At 38.4% G+C, this 19315-nt stretch overlaps 1 protein-coding gene across 1 annotated transcript in view; it reads left to right on the top strand.

Annotated features, from left to right (window-relative positions):
* The window catches only part of TAFA5 (TAFA chemokine like family member 5), a 453995-nt gene that overhangs the window by 135009 nt on the left and 299671 nt on the right, over positions 1-19315 (top strand). The window lies entirely within an intron of this gene.

The raw sequence follows: 19315 nt of genomic DNA, 5'->3' as shown, positions 1-19315 counted from the left end.
AGAAGATATGACCTAGAAAGAAGTACTGAAGAGACTAGAGTTACTGAGTTTAGAGAAGAGATTACTATCATGATAAGAGTTTTCAGTGGGTAAAATTCTGCCTTAAGAGTAACAAACTGTTCTTTCTCTGAAGTGGGAAGATTACAAGAAGCAATGAGTGCAAACTGATTTGAGGCAGATTTACGTTAGATATCAGGAAGATTGCAGCAAGGCGAATTTATGCTGTGCATCAGGGAAGACTTGCCAATGGCAAGAACAGTTAAGCATTGGAATAGGTTTTCTTGGGAAGTTGTGAAACAGGAGAGTTTGACTTTCGGGTTAAAATATTATCTGTCGGGAATAGTATCGTCAAGTTGAAGCAGACAGGCGGACTAGGTGACTTCTTGAAGTCCCTTCAAGTCTTATCCTCCAAAATGTGCGCTTACCTGAAACTTATTTAGAAAGGTGAAAGATATTTAAACATCTGACTTTAGGGCAGTTTTCTGTTCACTGCTGAAGTGAATAGGCTGAAGTGAAGACACACTAGGATCTGAAAGTATTCAGAGGACAAATAAAACCTCAAGAAAACAACCAGTGCTTTAAGTATTTTATTAGCTAAATCATGCACTTTTTGAGTTGCAGAAGTAATTTAAAAAAAAAGGAACACAAAATCTCATGATTTATGTAGTTAAAGATCACTCTCTTAAGTGCTGTTTACATTGCAAGCTCTTTAGGACTTTAAGGCGTCCTGAAGCAGGGCCTTGCTCTGTCCGCTCTTCTTTGTATGCAAAGAGCAGTGAAATTAGAATATTAGTGTCATTCACTTTCTGGTATTTCTTATAGGATGGCGATTTGAGTTAAGGATTGTTGAGCTCTGCCAGTTTGTTCTTGTTACCCCAGCACCTGGAGGGCTTATCTCCAGGTGGCCCTATGGCTGCTCTGACCTCTGGTATGGGAAGCACAGAACCAGCCCCACAACAGGGTGAGCTGCAAATGGCTGCAGAGAGGTTCTCTGTCGACCTGTGCCTGTTCGGTGCTATGGGTGATTAAGAGCTTTGTGTTCGTTGTTGTCTGTAATGGTGTGTACCTTAATGAAATACTGTCCAATTTTTAGGATGTCTGCATGGTTTCAAATCCAGTAGCAAAAGGAAAATTAGCAAATTGTGCTGACAGAAAGGCTTGTGGATTGAGATAAGGACAGGGAGAGATCACTCAGCAATTACCGTCACGGGCAAAACAGACTCGACTCAGGGAAATTAATTTAATTTATTGCCAATCAAAATCAGACTAGGGTCATGAGAAACAAAACCAAATCTTAAAAACACCTTCCCCCCACCCCTCCCTTCTTCCCGGGCTCAACTTTACTCCTGACTTCTCTACCTCCTCCCCCACCGAGGGACACATGGGGATGGGGAATGGGGGTTGCAGTCAGTTCATCACACATTGTCTCTGCTGCTCCTTCCTCCTTACACTCTTCCCCTGCTCCAGCATGGGGTCCCTCCCATGGGAGATAGTCCTCCATGAACTTCTCCAGCATGAGTCCTTCTCATGGGCTGCAGTTCTGCACAAACTGCTCCAGAGTGGGTCCCTTCCACAGGGTGCAGTCCTTCAGGAACAGACTGCTCCAGCGTGGGTCCCCCGCGGGGTCACAAGTCCTGCCAGCAAACCTGCTCCAGCGTGGGCTCCTCTCACTCCACAGGTCCACAGGTCCTGCCAGGAGCCTGCTCCAACACGGGCTGTCCACAGGGTCACAGCCTCCTTCGGGCATCCACCTGCTCTGGCGTGGGGTCCTCCACGGGCTGCAGGTGGATATCTGCTCCACCGTGGATCCCCATGGGCTGCAGGGCATTCTCTGCTCCAGCGCCTGGAGCACCTCCTCCCCCTCCTTCTTCACTGACCTTGGTGTCTGCAGAGTTGTTCCTCTCACATCTTCTCACTCTTCTCTCCGGCTGCTGTTCACCAGTATTTTTTTCATCCCTTCTTTAATATGTTATCCCAGAGGTGCTACCACCATTGCTGACTGATTCAGCTTTGGCCAGCGGCAGGTCCATCTTGGAGCCGGCTGGCATTGGCTTAATCAGGTATAGGGGGAAATTTCTAGCAGCTTCTCACAGAAGCCACCCCTGTAGCCCCCCCGCTACCAAAGCCTTGCCATGCAAACCCAATACAGTCATACTCCACAATTTGTGCTTGGAGCGCATCCTGTCTGGAATTTGTTCATGTCTCTGGAACAGTTACGCACTACAAAGTTGTTCTACTTAGAGGTGTAGAAGAGCTGGGTACTAGTTATTGTTTCCTTGAGCAGCACTAACATTTCTTTAAAGACAAGAAATAAGAAAGTTTTTAGAAGTTACTGTATTGCAAGTTAAAATTTCTTTACCTCTTTACACTAGTTTGTCAAAAAGCACACATTTTATGTGATTCTGTGGTGACTGCTAATTAATCACGACAATGATGTTATATGACATCTTTTGTACTTTGCTACAGTTTTTATTGTATTAAATTACATGGTTTTCTGCGTGATTCTTTCAATACAAATTTATGGCTTTAAGGAAGAAAAAACCAAACCACTGCTCCATTATTCAGAGTTGTACATGTTTTAGAGATGTGCATCGTGGATCTGGGAATAGATTTAGCCTCAAGAGAATCAAACAGTTGTTTGAAACGGTCACTGCTTGAGTATCACCTTGCTTACGGCTATGAACTAATTGAGATTAAACTAAAATGATTGTGAGATGCTTCCTTTTCCTGTGCATTGGCAGTTCCCACTATCTGTTAATGCTTTAAAAGTATTATTTAGTCATTAAAAAAATGGATGTGCTTCTGGGTTCCTCTTTTGTTCTAGCTTTTGCCTTTGTTTTACTAAATAGATGCTGGTAGATGAAGTAAAGAGTCTTCAGCTTCATTTATTGTGAGAAGATCTCGTAACTGTTGTAAGCATTTTTGTATGCTTGGCTATAAAACTATATAGATTGTACCAGATGCTGCCTTAACTTATTTTATAGAATTATAATGGATGCTGATGAGTGTTAGAGTCAAGCCTTTAAAGAAAAAAATCCCTTTGCTGTGTGTTATTTTTTTTGGTGATATATAGTAACAGCCCCATTTTATTGAATCTTTTCACCTTTCCATTATTTTGATTAGCATTTTAGTAAAACTTTTTATATTTTCATATTATAAGAAGTTTTATGTCTTCCCTAAAGACTATATTAACATTAAAAATGTATTTTACCTGTTATTTAGGTAATAAGTGGCAAGATTTTCAAGTGGGATGAAGATCCAAGAACTCCTATTGCCTGCAATTAGATATTGTGTGATAAAACATCCGGGTTGAGCATTTTCTTGGCCATGTCCGCTTACTAATTTCATGCCAAGGCCCAACAAGTTTATTGTTAGTACTGGTTAATTAATAACTAGACAAATATCCATTTGTTGTGATATATAGATCACTTGTAGTGTTAATTATTTATAAAAACTGCATTGTAAAATCAGTGTATAAATTAGCAGCAGTTTTTCCTTTTTGTTGCACTTTCCTGAACCCAAAAGCATTTTGCAAGCCCCACACAGCTTTTCACTTTTAAGTAAACTGTCTCTGGTAACAGTCTTCAGAAAGTAATCTGTAAGGTATGAAAGTTGAAGGAAGCATTCGAGTTGATGGTGAACTTCTTGCTGTTTTCGCTGAGGCCCCAGTTTTAGCTGTGTTGGGCAGTATGAGGTTCTACTTTGGTATACTTTTGCCTTGGTTTATTGACTTGGGAAAGCATTCTTTCCTATCTGTAAGATGTGTGAGGTAAATGACTTTGAAAGATAACTGCTACTGAAACTCTTTTCAAATCAACTGATTAAAGCATGTACTTCACTGGGCAGGTTCTGCTTCATACTACAGTTCCTTGTCCCATACTTGTGCACTCCAGTTGCTGGTGACACTGTCTTGCTACTGGTAAAATGAGGCTATATTTTCCTTGTTCCACAGATGCTAAAAACTATGGCTGTTGTGTAACTGCATACTCCAGTGCAGTGAATTATTAGTGTTAGTAGTATGTGCTTCTGTTTAATTATGCACCGAGGCCTTACCTAAAGCCAGAACCATATACCCTTGCAGTCACTTAACAAATCTAGAGGTGCTCGCGGTTCACAGACGTACAAGAAAAAGATTGTTAAATTATACATGAGCAAGTAGTTAAAATAACAGAAGTTATGAACTATCATTTCTCCTCAGTGTCTCTTCACAGGCTTAATGCTTCTCTCCAGCTAGAACTGCCTAATTTCTTCAGTGGTCCTTGTCCACTTCCAGCATGCTCCTTCTGCCTTCTGTCTTGCATGCTCTCCCAGGTGAATACAGCTTCATTCTGCACGCACGTGTGGGAACATGGGCAAAAAAGGAGATGGTCAAGGGATCTGTTATGATTCTGAACATTGTGCTTTTTTTCCCTAGTTTCTAGGCTGTCATAGAAGTAAATTCCATACTAGCTTTGCTTGTATGCTTGTATAGCTATATGTAAAGCCTTGACTGTCCCTCTACTCATTATAAAATTCTTTCAGTCTGATTTTTAGGTTAGAATATGGTTCGCCATATGATCTAGTTCATTGGGAATTAGGGCATTGTGTATTAGCTGATGAATTACCAATATTCTGTTTTAGTTTTGTTAGAATACAGTCTGAAATTTTTCTTTTCTAGTACTGACAGAGAACTAAGATGAACAAGGAATTTGTGCCCTTTTTATAATTTCTTCCTCTTTGTTAGATGGGAATTTTTCGCTAGATGACTCAGTTACAAACTTCCAGGCAACTGGTCCCTTAGGAAGCCAGTACAGATCACAGAATCATAGAATCATAGAATCATAAAACGATTTGCATTGGAAGGGATCTTAAAGATCGTCTAGTTCCAGCCCCCCTGCCATGGGCAGGGACACCTTCCACTAGACCAGGTTGCTTAGATGCCCACACTGGGGAGACCAAGTCTATATGTAGTTAAGCTCGTATATTTTCACATGAATTTTATTGTAGTGTTACCCTTTTAAGTCTTCTTCAGTTTTGAGAGCTCTATCATGGTGAGAGCTGAAATGCATTAGATTTATAATAATTCTTAATATTAAACTCAGTTCATAGAAATTATGTATGTTTAGTAATTTGTATTATGGTGTAAAATGAATGTAAAGTCTCTATTTGTTACAGGTATTTTAATGAGTAGTTTGAAAATTATTTTCAGTTCATAAGATGAGATTTGAAAACCTCTTTTTCAGCAGACAAATGATGGAAGTCAAATTAAAAGGAGTAGCTTGTCTCAGATTCATTCTAATGCTATGATTTTCTGACATGATGTTGAAGATGTCAGATCTATCTCTAGGCTTATATAATTCCTGTTCACTGTAACGGGAACTGCAGACACCTGTGCATCTTTAGGCAGGCAGGTTCTTGAATTCAGTAAAGCTGTCCAGTACTAGAGTGGCATGTCAAAACACAATTTTCTTCCTGAGAAAACAGAGCAATCATATTTTCTTCTCCAGACTTTTTTTTTTTTTAGAAAAAGAGAAAAGAACACAGTAAAATTTCAATGGATTTAGCAGTAAAAAGAGCAAAAAAAGGACTGCAATTTGCAGCATATTTTCAGTTTCTAATAGGTTGTAATTATAAAAGCCAAACAGAGAAACCTTTGGCATAGAACTACTCATTTGTTTGATTGCTTTCTCCTGCACTTATTTATGTTGCAGTTTAAAAGTGGTCAAGGTTAAGCAGAGATGTGCTTACTAACTGTGATTTAATCCTGACTTCTTCTCAATGTAGCTTCATCTTTTAATATAGTGTAGCCATTTAAAGTAAAAACAGCTATTCTGAATCCATATATGAGAAAAGATTATGTACAAACACAAAGGAAATAAAGAGTTTGTAGTGAAGCCTCACTGCTAATTTACATTTTGAAAAAACAAAAAGTTGCCATAGTAACATGTAGGTTGCAAAATTTTTCTAAATCTGATGTATTAGACTGAGGAAACTCTTAACTTGCATGACATGTTTCTCAAGTTTTGTGAATAAGAAAGAGCATAATTCTGTGCATTTGTGGGGTTGGCCTCAAACAGTTTACATTTGTGCAAAACATAATAAAATATGAAGGCATTGGTAAGTTACACAAACTGAGACTTTTCCAATCAGCTTTCTAATTATGTTGTTCCTAAGATAATTGTTGTTTGGGTTTTTCCCTAAAAAAAATAGTAAAATATATAGATTTTTTTCAGTATAAGAATTTGTTGCAGCTCTGTTGGTGTTCAGCAATTGTACATTTAATATTGATGATTTTTAAATATGTGGGGCAGTATATTCTGTCTTTTCTCATAAATTTCTTTTAAATTCTATTTATTTCACTAATTCTTTTTTCTAGAACAAACTTACCAATAATATTTTCTGTATGAAACAGAGCTTTGGTAAACAGACCAAAAGATAGAGTTAATAGTAAGATCCATTTTTGCTATTTTAAAAGGCCAGTACTGTGCACTATGAGTATGTAAACTCTAGTTCTTAGTGCCACAGACTGCTCTGTTAAGCTTGCTAACTCCATGTGCAGCCAAACCGAGCAAGTTACTTTTATGGAGCAATTTGCAGGGTCAGTTGTTTAACTAGTTAATTTACTGCATATCTCAAGTCTCAGCAAAGGGCCAGTTTTTATTTTCAGTGCTATTTATATATTTTATACTGTTTAAGAACTATGTAAGAAATAATATTTGCCCACAATCATCATCTAATGCTTTCTAAATATCGCTGTGTTGGATCTAGCTCTACTGATGATGGCCAGTGACCTTTTGACTCATGGGACATCTGAGCTATTTAACTTTTTAAGGTGAAGTTTTTGCTGATGCCTGATCCAGTTGAGTGTTATAGCTTGAATAATTCTTCCATACTGGTATGTTAGATTTTAAAATAGATCTCATTTTTGAATATGTTAAATGTAATAACAGAAACTTACTACTAGACAGCACTAAGCTATTCCACCATTTTTCAGCTGCAGTTCTATTGCAAAGTCTCCTTTTCCATTATAAATTATTAGTATCTTTTTTTTAAGTAACATTTAAGTTCTTCTCTGTAGAATCATGAAAAATAAGTCGAAAGCCTACAGCAGAACTGAGTACACCTAAACCATTGCCCTGCTTTAGGACCTCTGATGATGGAGATTCTACAGCTTTCCTGGATTTTCTTGCTGCACTTGTGTATTATGTCTGCATTTACTCCGAGTGCTTGCTGCGGTATCAATCATTTTGTCATGTGGGAAGGCTGGAGCAGAAAGCACGCACACACATACAGAGCTCTTTGAAATCCTAACATACTTAACCCAATTAAATCATAAAGATAGTCCTTTATGTATGATTGCTGGGTTGCAGTTGCAGAATGTGGTGAACAGCAAATCAAAAAGCAGTGTTCACTCCCTGCTGGAGAGGAGGGAGGACCTGCTGAGGACACTGAGGATCAGCGGTGAGGTGTGGCATCCTGAATTGGGGGGGACAGTGCTGGGACAATTCTTCTCCCTCACTGTTCTTCCTTGGCTCCTGCCCTTGAGGGGACTGCAGCCATTTTTTTATACCTGCTTGTTGCCATTTTTGTATTTGCACCTCATACAAGGATGTTTTACATATGTGAGATGCATGTTCCTTATTTTCCTTGTTATGCTGGGTCTACCAAACTCCCAAGGCTACATTCCTTCAGTAACCAGTAAATGACTGTGATTTGTGTTGATACCCCCTCCCTCTGCCATCATCCTATGCTTACACCCTGGGGGGCCCCTACTCCACATCACTGCAGCATCAAAATGGCTTCTGGTACTGCCCTGAGTGCTCTTCCTCTGCCGGGCAGGGACATTAGTGCCTGCAGGGCCCTGACATTGTATCTGCTTTTGTAGCTGATCCAGTAAGAAAGCCACTTAAAAGTATTATAAATGCAGCACGAGGATACCAGGATGCTGTGACACACTGATTTATTTTGCATATTATGTGGCAGACATATACTTGTGTTTTAAAGACCATGCGCATTACTTTATGGATGTGGTAATGGGTCCTGAACAAGCTTGATCTGGACCGGCAGCTGAAGAGAACTTGAGTCCTGTGCTTAGGATGATTGATATGGCGCTGCTTGATGTCAGTGCTTTGGGGAAATAATGCCACTTCTTCAGAAAGATAGAAAAGGAGTGCAAAAGAGGAGGGGTAATAATGAACTGAACTGTATTGGACTTTCTCTAAGTCATCACCGACGTATCAGTTAGGTCCTCCCTTTCTAAGCTGTGTACAATAAGAAGTTTGTTGCATTTTAGTAGTACCCAAAAGTTTTAGAAAGGCACAAAGTTGTCTTCCATGGATGAGAGTTTGTGAAGTGTCTTGGAATGCTTCTCAAAAGGCAATGTTATACCACTGCAGGATACTTTTAAACTAGTACTTTCATCTTTCCAGTTTCCTTTCTGCCACCTGATGCTCCAGCCATTGAATAACATTGAATATGGGACATCATAGTTGATCTACAGCAATGGACTGTGTTGCCATGACATAGAGTTTAGGAATCATTGTAGTATCACACAGAAGGAGGAGCTCAGAAGTAGTGAAAAGATGTAGTTATACACAGTAATCTTAAAACAAATTGGAGAAATCAGGAGTAAACTGTGCATGGTTAAATTGCTTTTTCCTCTCTCTATATTGCTTATTATGATGTTACAGCAATATGACTTGCATCCTCACAAGTAATACTTTACTGTATTTGTGAATGTGATAGAGTAGCTCATATTTTAGATATTGTCATGCTTGAATCATATATAAACATATCGATTCATTTAAACCGCAGTAATACAAAGTGCCCTTTGTATTCCTGTATGCAAAAGACAGGCTGCTATGTCATTGAAACCCACGTTGTCCTTCTGTGGGATAATTTCTGTATTTTGCAATTATGATTTTTCTTCTCAAATAACATTTGATAACGCTATGATGTGCTGCTGGTAAATCAGTAACCAGAACTCTTTTCTAACCCATCCAACAAGAACAGTGTGTACGCTTTTTAAATTCTGCAAGTATCTCAGAAGGTCTCTGTGTACAGCTATGTGCAACGAATCTTTGCTGGTGAAACAGTAGTTGTCTTTCCCTCACCCCTCCGCTACGAAGGCTTTACTTTGTATTTCGGTTGTATCACAGTCCCAGCTGTCCTGAAGCTTTGTGAAGCTTACGTACAGTTCTGAGGCTTGACAGGCTTAAATGCACATTTGTGGATGGTAGTCTAACCAAATTTTGTTTTAGCTGCAAGAGTGACTGCTTGCAGCAGTGTGGATGTGCTGTACTTGTAAGAGAGCTTGCATACATTTCATTGTTCATTTGCATCTCAGTATATGGAACATGCTTTTGATTTTCAGTTGTATATAATGACTGCAATTTGGATTTTGGATAAAAATAGGAAATTTTGTGACCACATAAATGGTATACTTATTGAATCTTTAGTTCAAACAAGAGGTGAAAGGTTTACTTATATTTTGGAACCCATGCTTTTCATATTCTGTACAGGCAAAAACATTCTTAGTTATATATCCTTAATGTTCAGCATCATGAAAATTGAGTAAACATGTTTAAAGTGCATGTTTGTGTTCTGTGGTGTTAGGTGTACATATAACGTGAACATCAAGGTGAAGAACATTTCATAAATGCAGTATGCAAGGGACTTGAATATTCTGACTAAATGCTTATTAGTATATGTCATTAGTTTTAAGGAACTTTGTTTTTCAAAGGTTTGTAACAAGAGCTGGAAGATGGAGAATAATTATACCCCTGTCAGCTAGTCAAAGACAATTGCTGCCTATCAGTTAGTAACGGTAAATTCTGAGGTTGCAGACTGAAGCATTTGTTGGCAAAAAGCAGCTTCAGCCCTCACTATATGTATTACATGTTTCCTTATAAATGAAAAGTTAATAGTCTTAAACACTGTAGGTCCCATCTGTCTTTTGATCAGCTCTGCAACTGTTCTGTTGCTCAAGTCCTTTTGCTCTCTCTTTTTCCCCATCCCAACTTTCATTCACCTAATTATATTTTTCAAGTTAAGCATCTGAACTTCAATCATAGACCATAACAGTCGACTACATTATATTCTGTCTATAAACTGAGTTTGTGGGAGGTTTTTTCCCCCCTTACTCCTATCACGGGCTGTTTCAAAATTTAATTGCTTTTGTTACTGGAAATCTGATTTTTTTCAGCCTTAATTTATTTGTAGCATGTATCCATTTGTTATTTTGCACTTTCCCTCCTTCCAGTGTTTATCACTGCTGAAATTATGAATATACTCATATTCCTTCTTAGCCTTTATTTTGCCACACTAAGGAAAAAAAAATATTTTTCCATCATTACTTCAGAGTGTGTACTTGCAGTACACTTGTCATTATTTCTTTCCTCCACAGTGGCTTGAAAAGGATAATCTGAATTTTAACTGTCTTGCGGTGGCATTGAGCACTAATGTTTATACTTGCCTCCCTCTTTTTAGCAGAACCTCTCTTGTTCCCATTTGTGAGGATAGCAGTTGTCCTTTCACAGCCTCATAATGCTGATAGTGTACAGTTAACCTGTCATCAGCTCATTGTTTTAGTCCTTTTTCCTCCTCTGTCATTTCCAACTAGTAAATTCCCAAAATTTTCATATAAATTATTTTTAGCTGCTGCCTACTTGGCTTTGCACTTCATTGTTCTCATCCCACTTCTGTTAAACCCATCATCAGAAAGGCATTCAGTTTCTTCCTATGTTGTATTTTGAGCTTTTTCTTTATTAACAATGCCTCTGAAATTTGTGTCTCAGAATTCTTTTGAGCTTCTAATATAGATGTACAATAAAAAGAATTCAGTAACCACGTTTGCAGTAACATTTTATTTTGCACATAAAAAAGCACTGGGCCAAAAAGCAAGATTTAAGATCTGATATGGCTTTAAGCTGGCATTTGGAGGTTAGATTTCCAAACTAAAACTGGTGCTTGCGTCTCTGAAGACTTGATCAAAAGTAATATAAGCTTGTATAGCTAGCTCATTTTTTGAGGACTTGTATCTTAGAAAATAATATTCCAGGCTTTCATAGTTAAATTAGAAAAACAAGTTCTTTCTTTCTTTCTTTCTTTCTTTTTTTTTTTTTAACAGAACTAAACTCATAGTGGTTGGTTTAGCTATGGCCATTAATATTTAATAAATCACCTCTAATTTTATACTCTATATTTTGTCTTCCTCTTTGTAGCTATAAAACCACTCAAAATGTGTTATGGTTTTCACTTAGTTGGTTTAGGAAAAGTATCAGCAGAAGAATTAGTGGGGTTATTTGTTCTCTGACAGTTGCACAACATTTTTTTTTTTCTTTTTTTGATACCTGGTGTTTGAGAAATGTAGTTTGGAATTGCTATGGCTTTTATGTCTGCAAAGAAAAGCTTAGTGTCTTGTGAGTTTGACTGCATATTTTCCCGTGTATTAAGGATGTGGGCTTTTCAAGTTGGTTTTGTATTTTTAAGTATTTTTACTGTAAACAGATGATCAGGGTGTAGGAGAGGAATTATTTCAGAGTTTCTCATGTTTCTTTCTTTAAATTTAAGAACCCCTTTAAATTTAGGAGCCCCAAAAAACCCTACTGAATAAAGTGGAAATTATTAAACATAAATTGTGACAGAAAAGCTTTGGGTTTTGGTCATGAAATATCTGTCTTGATTTAAAAAAAAAAAACCAAAACATTTTTAGCAATTGAATAGGTGAAATTAGATTCCCAAATACATATTGTTTCCTAGGCAGGATTGTTTCCCACTGCTCACCTCTTTCATTTGTGAAGGAACATCTCAACTTTCTCTTTCAGACCAGTATAAGTGGCTGCAAATAGTAACATTTTACTGGCTTTGGAGTGGAAGATTAGTGCAGTTGTATGGTGTGAAACTCCAGTTTCCATTTTTTATAGGAACCACTTGCCTGACTTAATTTCACTGAAAGGTTAACAGAAGTTCATGATTCTTTTAGGTGAACCATGGCTCAGCTTTGAACCAAAACATATATCAAGGAGAGATTTCTGTTTTTATTCAACGCCAGCATAAATTGGATGGTCTGAGATCCTGCGATGTCTAATCCTGAAATTCACTGAAGAATTTAGGGCTATGAACTCATATGAACTACACTGAGCAAAGAAAAAACATTGTTTTCCTGTAAGCCATTTTCCATCTCTAATTCTCTCCTGCAGTACGTCCTTTATCGTATGGACCGATCTCCAAATTCTGTCCTGGTCCCTTGTGTCAGAGAGAGTGATGGAAGTGTTACCTCCTGTTGGCCCTTTCATTGCATCATTTGCCCTCAGGAGGATTTTGGAGCCGTGTGCTTTATAAATGGCATCTTCCATCTTCTTTTGAAAATTGTTAATACCCTTTTAAAAAGAACAGACTTAACACATTTACAGCACAGTGCAAACTATAAACTTGATTTATATGGAAGTACATATTTTACTGGAGAAGGCAGTGTACCCTAGCTGCCTATAATCTGACTGTAAATTTACAGTTTTTTAATACTACAAACTAAGCTGGAATTGTGATTTTCTGAAAATGGAGTATTTTGGCTGAGTTGTGTGACCTCCTTTCATCTGTAAATACATCAGTATTTACATTGCTTCACAGTAATCGCTGATTAAGGATTTCTATTTTAGGCTGTGATTTTTTACTGTAATGTATGTTTTTCAAATACTGCAGCAAAAGCTGGAGATATCTTTATGCCTTTCAAATGGAGTTTTTTTCTGTTGAAACCTTTGAAGGAAAAAAAAAAGTAAAACTGTTACAGAATTTAAACCCTGCAAGTGTGATTTGTATATGCTATGACTTTTTCATTATTTACTAACTTGAGATGCTATAAATCTTATCCTTGGAATCAAAATATTCTGCTCAGTGGCTGCAGCAGTAGCAGCGCTTAGACAGCAAGTAGCGAGTTCAGTTGACAAGATTCTGGCTTGTGTTTCTCTAACACAAATATGGCTCATAGAAAATGGATACATAGACTAATTCTGGCAGGAGTAGTAAGAGCTTGCAAAGGGAGAAGTTCTGTGCAGGTTGGAGAGCTGTGCAGCTGATCTAAACACTGCTCATCTGAGTCACCAAACAGGCTGGGTTAAAATTCCTCAAATGTAAATAAGATTTATCAGTTTCAGCAAGCAAACCTGCAGAATTTGATAAATGTCTACAAAAGACATTTTAAAAGATAGCTAGAAAGCTTTCTTGGCCTGAAATTCAACCAGCTTTGAACTTATCTATATACTGTTTAATTAATGTCTTTGTGGAGCAACATTAAAATAATGCTGGGCTCTAATCCTCTAAGATGTAAGGCTGTCTCGAACTACAGCTGAATTACATGCTGCATAAATTAAAATTTGCAGTGCACAGTATCTTTCTGGAGCTTTATTAAGTGGTGTGATTATGCAAAAATAGAAATATATGAAAATAGACATTTCCATATAATCATTACTGTGCTGTTATCTTCCATTTTTTGAACATTTAAGTCCATTTCCACTTAGAATTAACATGTTTTCGTTCAATTATTTCATCTATTACTGTTAAGAATAGCATGCTCCACAGTTTGTGTTGTACATCTGGATTTTTTTTTCTAAATTCAATGTGCTTAATAGAGGGAAAAAAGTCATTTATTTCAACATGTCATTAATTTTCTCAATTTACTCTGCTTCTGGGTCAATAGAATAGGGTTTTCAATGTAGTGTAAACTAATTCCAGTCAGAAGAAAGTAATATTAACACAAATGACATGTTTTTAAATAAGAAATATTACCAAATACTCAATGTATTTAGTCTGTACAGAACTAGGCTTTGAATACGTCTGGAATATAGCTGGCATATTAAGACTACTCATCGAGCAGAAAGAGGGAAAGGCTGCCCTTTAGAGATGGGGGTTAATTTAATCTAAACTGCCTGATGGTCTTCAGTTCAGCAGCTCCATTTTGCCTGATGGAGGAGCAGAGGTGAGCCATCACCCTGTCCCCTGCCCGTCCCTGCCCCGTCCCTGCCCCGTCTCTGCCCCGGCGCAGATGGGCTCAGGGTGGGCTGGCTCCCGCTGCCGCACTGCTCCCAGTGAAGCCGGCAGGCAGAGCGAAGGGCTGCTGAGGGTCTCTGCAGCACCTGTGCTGCCGTGCCAATAGTCTGCAACAAAACATCAGCAGGTGGAAAAAACTCCATGTAAATCTGGTTCGTTGCTATGAAATCAATAGGGTTAGAGATTCGACTCCCTTGGAGGCTTCCTTTTATTTGATGGTAAACAGTAAAAACTGACTCCAGGATATTAAACTGAGATTATCCTCCTTCTTCATTTAACTGTCATAGAAAAGCTGACTTCAGTCCCAGTGAACCCAAGTATCCAGGGTCTTCCACGCAGGGGACAAGGACCTTGATTACTGCTCTAGACCACAGAGGTCCACTTCCCTCTGTGAGGAAGTGCTCCTCCTGCCAGGGACTCAGGCTGGCAGGGCAGCTGCTAAGATGTAAGCAAAGAAACCATCAATTGCCTGGAAAATCTGAAGGAATTGCTGGCAGCCCAGGTTCTTCCACACTACATGGGAAGGATGATGCACATGGGGAAGGATCTTTCTATATACAGATCTGAAGTCGAATAATCTGAGAATGGTACCTATTTACTCTTTGTTTCAAAAAAAATGTATTTGCAGAGGCCGGTATCAGACAAAGAAAGGCACTTTGTTGTTATTTTTGCTATTTTGATGGTTATTTTTGGAAAGTATGAACTAGTAGATTTGGTTATCTCTGAATATAGTGGTAGGAAGGCATGAACCTTTGCATCTGTTTTTAAGAGTCCATCTGTGTGCACACGGACACTGTGATTCATATGCTGACCTTAATTCATTTTACAGTGCCCCTTGACAGTGTGCCAGCTGTGAACATGCACATGAAGTATAACAGGATCCGTCCTTGTGTGCTGTCATGAAAATACGAAGCTTGTCGGCCTTCTTTTAGTTACCTTTGCCTTGTCAGATGCTGTAAACAAGGATATTCAATGTCACGAAGTATATAGAAGATACTGATACAATCCGTCAGCAAGATCTAATTGGTTCATGTTGGATTGGAATACTAAATGCATATAATGCAACCAATTGGAGAGAGTGAGGCAGAGTTTGTCATCATCTTTTTAAACTAGAACTCACAGACAACTTCACTGTATACACATGAAATGGTAGTTATCTTTTCATTAGATGGAAATAAGATTAGAAGTTGTTGGAATGGAGTGTTACCAAAGTTTCACCTTATTTTACCATTGGTATTCAATCTAAGAACTGAGGGAGCCCTATTGTTTTTAAATTGTTAAAAAACTAATTTCCAGTAAAAAATTCCAGACGAAAATGCTCACTAACCAAATTAAACCAGCAGATAACTTGGTTTGCACCTGTTTGATTTTAATGGAAGGTAAAGACGTAGTTTTTTAGGTAAATGGCCCATTTCAAGAAAAAGGTTTTGTAATTTGGAATGGAGTATTTTCTGAACTGGAAAAAAAGGGGGAGAGTAATATCACAAACAACTGCAATATTGTCATTACCGAGGAGCAGGAACAGTCTTTTGTCCAAAACTCAGTAATTGCTCATCCTTCTATTCTCCTGGATACCCATTGCAGGAAACAGTCTCTGGTGGACATATGGGGACAGCAGCCATCTTCCTGCACTACAGTTTGGTGTAGGGACAGCTTTCAGCTCAAAATAGCCAGAATAACGCGGCAAAATGATCAGTTTACCATTTGCTATGGTTATGTGTCTGTATGGGGAAGCTTCTTGTTTGGGCTGCATATCCTGCCCTGCAACACTCCAATAACTTTACCTCAGGGGCAGCCCTGCTTTGAGAGTGTATCTTCAGGTCTGCACACAGTCCCACCCCAAAGCCAGAGTATGCAACTTGGTAAAAATACTGCTTTTAATTTTGTTGACAGATGGGTGTGAGTTTATGTTGCTCAAAGTAGAGATTTGTACGTGAGAAGACTGCACAGTAGCATCCAGCACGCTGGTATTTTTGTTTCATGAAGATGTACCATTTTTTATGTATGGACATAGGCTTGTGAGGAAGATGAGGGAGGAAGAAGAGGTCCTCTGCTTCTCAGAGCTTTAGCAAAGGTGGTGTTGAATTCTCACTGTTGCGTCATCTCATACAAAAATGACTTCAAAGCTCTTCCTGTATTGCAAGGAAGTGCATCAATCCCTCGGTTCCTGCTTCTGTGCTTAGTTGAGCTGTATCTGGCACCTAGAAACTCTGCTTGTGTTTAACTTCCGTGTTGCGTTGAAACTGAAAATATATCTAGAAAAATCCAATCAGTAACCTTATATTTCTTTTTTTGGCCTAATAAGTACTGAATTCCAAGCCTGTCACAGCTGTCTTTCCCTGATATTATTTCATATGATTATGATGTTTTACATTAGTTACGGTCTGCAGATTGATAGGAACAATGTTACTGTCACCAAAGGCTCTGCCCTAAAAACAGGCAGACATATCACGCTAAAAGGAAGACAAAGGCAAGGCATGGTCACATCAGTTAAACTGTTATTGCCTTGGATATCTGAATAAGGAGGTCAGAGAGAGCAGAGAAAAAGCAGCATGTCTGTTCAAAGAGACAGGTGAGACCAGCCCATATATTCTGTGTTTAAAAAGAAAAAGAGCGTATCTGGTATTTCATCACTGATTCCTACTCCTAGTTGAAATATTAGCTGCAGTTTGGCACTACACTAAAGTTATTTGTTTGTAGGATCAATCCCTTACAGTTGAAAAGGGGAAAGAGACTTAGGCTTTCAAATGTTGCAAAACCAAACCAAACCAGAACCAAAAATAGATGAGACCTGATACATTCTTTAAATAATCTGAGATCTCTTTCACTGAAGATGCATGTTGGCTGGCTGAGTAAATACTACATAATTTTTTTCCTAAGTAATATAACTCCCTCTATAGATAGAAAATCTCCATTTTTCAGATAGCTAAATCCCTCTGTTGTTTTTTTTCCCAAAGACTAGAACAAAAGTGTTGAGGACTTTAAGCATTGTTGTAGTCCACCTGGTAATTTTCATATTATATGCACTGACAGATTTTTTTCAGTAGCTTAATGAAACAGAATGATTGCACCAGTGCTTACTTTGTAGTTTCAGTGAAGCATGTACAAGAAGAATCAAGCAGATTGGTACAGTCTTGCTATTAGCAAGAAATAACTTTATCTGATAGATGGATTTATAACTATAATACTGTGTTGTTTTCGTTTTTTAAAATCTATGGTTCTTTATTACAAATGTTTCAAGAAACAGTCTTGGGTTTAAGGGAATGGGCCTTGAATATATTAACGTTGCTTATTTTACAACTTTAAGCCTTATTGGTTATGCACACAGTATAGAGCATTTGGACCCACTGCTGAGAGGCTTATAAATGTTTCACGTATGGCACCATGAGACCCTGTGTGTGAGTTCAGATAACTTAGAGGTTGCTCTGTTTCGCACAGCCTTCTTGGAATAATGTATTAGGTCAGTGAGTATCAACATTACATACTGTACTTTGTCCTTCCTTCCTTCTGACTCATCTATTGTTAAAGGAGAACTTAGATTGGACTGGGTCTAGGGTTTCCCTTGTGTAAGCAGGGAGAATAATTAAACAGGCTCAGTTAATTAGTATTTGTGAGTTGTTCAGACCTTACAGTGATAAGGTCCATAAAAATGCCAAGATATAAAATAAAAACGATTTACTTGAAGGCCATAATCCTCTCTGTCCTTTGTCAACATTTGTCCTGTGTAGACTGTTACAGTTTCATAGCAATATAGTATCTTTCTGCAGCATCTCTCTTTTGGAGAATTCAGAATACTTTATAATGAATGAACTAATTTTCACAATAACTTTTGAGGTTGGTGTATGGTTTTTTTCTTGATTATAACACTTTGAGAGCTTAAACTACAATATATGCAAGTGAGTTGTCCATCGGAGGTCTATGCAGAGCTAGTAATAGAACTCAGACCTGTTGAAACTGTCGCCCTCTGATTTTACTCTTTTGCTTTGACTTGTGAGGAGAGAAATTAATGGTATCAGATGGATGCATTTCTAGCAAAGAAAGTGTAAGGAGCACTGGAGCATGGAGAATGAATGTGCAGTTAGAGGTTCACCTAGAATTTGTGGCTGTGCTTGTTTTGCTTACTTAGAAGTATAGCCTAAAAACCTGTAATGCTAGTGATAGTGTCTCATGCTGGAGTGTTTGTTCATCATTCAGATTCATAGGTTCTGTAGAATGGTTCAGATATGTCTTTACTGGAAGTCAGACTGATGCTTTCAGAGATGCTACCAGTCCTACAAGACAGTATAAGCCTTTCTCAGGTGTGCTGTTCTTGATCCACCTGTACTCTGTACAACCCTTGAGACCTCATACAGCTCTCAGGAGATCTGATTACTGCTGCAACTCAGCATCCTTTTGACTATTACAACCTTAGTATAAACCAAACTGGTATTAACAATGAAAGAAAAGGGCAAGAGGTGGAGCAGGAATCAGGCCCACCAGCTAGCTGTCTGTGCTGCTATCTGCCCAATTTATCTCATGGGTCATGCTGATCTCTCAAGAGACTGACACAGAACTGTAAAACTTTGTATTATGGGCTGTCCATATTGCCAGTAAACCCTGTGGGATCAGACATGAGATAACAACCCATTGACTGATAATTTTCAAATGTGCAAGATAACCTTCGTGGCTCTTTGTGATGAATTGCCCTTGACATGAGGGAGGCTGCACATTTGTTTCTAGTTCTGAATCGGAGCCCAGAAGCAGAAAGGAATTGTGCTCTGGAAACTAGCCATAACCAGGATCATGCCAGTCTGTAGCACAGCAGTTCTGCAGTGAGTCTGCGTGGTTATCGTTGTCATTACAGCTCATTCTCTACATAATACTTTTCCCCTGGTTGGTGTCTCAGGAATCATGATAGCCTTGCTGGAGGCATTGCAGAGACAGCCTTGACAATCCTATGTCCGATCCACAACCTCATTGATCACTGACAGTGTCTTCTACCTGTCTGAGGTTTATATGTCCTAGAATTCTGGTATTTTTTTCCCAAAGGACATAGATGAAATGAACATATATCATGTGAGGATATCTACTTGCTTTGCTGATGTTTTTTACCTGACAAAATTCTGATGAATTACAGTGTTCACAAAGCCTTGAGCCACATCCTCAGCTCTTACTGGGTGCCCAGAGATGGAGCCTCTGATAGCTGAAGGTTTGCTTTGAAAAGAAACTGTTCAGCCCATCCTGCCCTGAGAAGATACCTACCCTTTTATTACAGTTAACAAAAGTGACTTTTTCCAAGGACCTTCCAAGCAAA

This window comes from Gymnogyps californianus, chromosome 1, assembly GCF_018139145.2.
Source record: "Gymnogyps californianus isolate 813 chromosome 1, ASM1813914v2, whole genome shotgun sequence".
NCBI classification, from domain to species: Eukaryota; Metazoa; Chordata; class Aves; order Accipitriformes; family Cathartidae; genus Gymnogyps; species Gymnogyps californianus.
The sequence above is the reverse complement of the archived record's forward strand: the minus strand, read 5'-3'. Positions and strand labels throughout refer to the sequence as shown.